Source organism: Armigeres subalbatus, unplaced genomic scaffold (genome assembly GCF_024139115.2).
Source record: "Armigeres subalbatus isolate Guangzhou_Male unplaced genomic scaffold, GZ_Asu_2 Contig682, whole genome shotgun sequence".
In the NCBI taxonomy this organism is placed as follows: Eukaryota; Metazoa; Arthropoda; class Insecta; order Diptera; family Culicidae; genus Armigeres; species Armigeres subalbatus.
In genome coordinates, this window is record NW_026943459.1 from 4,023 (window position 1) to 5,992 (window position 1,970).

The window sequence follows — 1,970 nt, forward strand, 5'->3', positions numbered from 1 at the left end:
AATGACAGGAGACCTAAAACTAATATTTACCTTTTACAAGGAACACTTGCGAAAATGGAATGAAATGATGATGATGATGACGATATGATGACGGTTTGCATGCATTTTTACCAAAACAATCCTCCGAGCGCAATGAAAATAAATAGAAGGTGAGGAAGAAGACCAAATGCAAGTGTATTGGTGGATGATGAAAAATATAAACAGCAAATGGTGACGTACATATTTGCACGGCTTCTTATGGGAGCTCGTTCGAATGTAGTAGTGAAAGATTTTTCGCCATACACAAAAGGCACGCACACAATATATGGATTTCCATACCTTAGTATTTATTTACATTGCTCCGAGCGATCCAATCAATAAGCCATTTTATGAGACAGATTCGAACAGCTGATCGAAATTTTGAGTGGACGGCTCGGTCTTTGTTTTGGTAAATTTGCATGTAAACCATCATCATTTCGTCATCATCATCATTATTTCATTTCATTTTCGCAAATGTTCCTTGTAAAATGTAAATATTAGTATTTGGTCTCCTGTCATTTGAGCTTTCTACACTGTGCCACCAAAGTACTCTTTAATGGGTAAAAAAATAACCATTATGAAGTTAAATAGTTCAACTCATTAAAAGAGTAAACAGCGTTTACTCATTAATGAGTAAAAGGCCCATACGTCAATCTCAGGAGTAATTTTTACCCATTATATGAAAAATGAGATTGGATAAAATGGGTATTTTTCACTCTTGATTTTGAAGGCATTTATAATTTAGCATAACAGTAAAAAACAGTAAAGCAAAAGCGGTTCGTTTACACGAAGCTCGTGCAATATTTGTTTTATTTATTCATAATGACCTTACATATTATGATTTATTAACACATAAATAAGATATTATATGAAAGCAGTAGACTAAATTCTTATTGGCCTGGTTTGCCTCCCTGTGTCGCGTATCATCTTGTAAATAAATAAACACCGAACAGACCGAATTTACTACGGCAAACACTCTGTTTTCCGATTCTCTCAACATCACTTGGAGTATCCGGAGATCAGCATACCGAGATAGTCAATTTAATCACTACGGATAAGAGCCAGTTAGGAGAGAAAAGTATTTATGTGGACGTTTTAAAATTACCGTATGAAATTCCTCCATTCCTCCGCGGATTTCAAATCGTGCCGGTGCCGCGCCGTGCTATTCATTGGGAGCATCAGCACCACGTAGCTGTAAAGGATCGGGTCCAGTTGGGAAGAATTTCCGCATGTCGATATCTCGTCTGAATCGCTTGTGTCTGGCTACGTCCATTCCGTTCCGACTTTTTCTGTGACCAGAACAAACAGTACGAAACGAAGGCTTGAATTAAAAAAGATATGATTATTTCCCCTATTAATAAAAATATAAACAAATTAAAACAAAAACTCTTACCATTCATCCATCGGAGCTTCCACCAACAGTTTCTTCAGTTGTTTGTTTAAAACTTCAACTTGTTTTTCACTCATTAATGAGTAAACACAAGGAACATGGAAATGGGTACAAAATATGCATTATTCCCAAAAAAATATCACCCATTATTTTGACAGCTCCATATATCGGTAAAAACTGTTTATTTTTTACTCTTTAAAGAGTATTGCTGGGTTTACAGTGTATAAAATGGCTTATAGGCCTTTTCATGTGACACTGCCGAGATTGCACTTGTTTACAACCGCTGAACAGGCCTGCAAGTCCGAAGCTGTCACTTTCCTAGAAGAACTGTCAATTGACGATAAAATCAGCTGTTTTTAAACGTCTCGTGAAAAGGCCCATACAGGGGGAGAAGGCGGAGCACTGAATCCCTACCCCAACATGTGCGACATCTGGATTTGGTTCTAAACTGTAAACAACAGTGTTAATTCTCTACCACCTTTTTGTTATGGCGAGGCAATTTTTATGCACACTTTTGTTTTCGATATTTTAACAAAATTAAACACTCAATCATGCAGAATTA

General features: G+C 36.6%; 1 long non-coding RNA gene across 1 annotated transcript; it reads right to left on the minus strand.

The window, feature by feature from the left end:
- Positions 1 to 851: 851 nt before the first annotated feature.
- LOC134204553 (uncharacterized) lies at positions 852 to 1,625 on the minus strand. The gene is made up of 3 exons (XR_009977892.1): positions 1,412 to 1,625; positions 1,124 to 1,339; positions 852 to 1,066 (listed from the first exon to the last, which is right to left on the minus strand). It is a non-coding gene; the product is annotated as an uncharacterized LOC134204553 (long non-coding RNA).
- Positions 1,626 to 1,970: the final 345 nt, after the last annotated feature.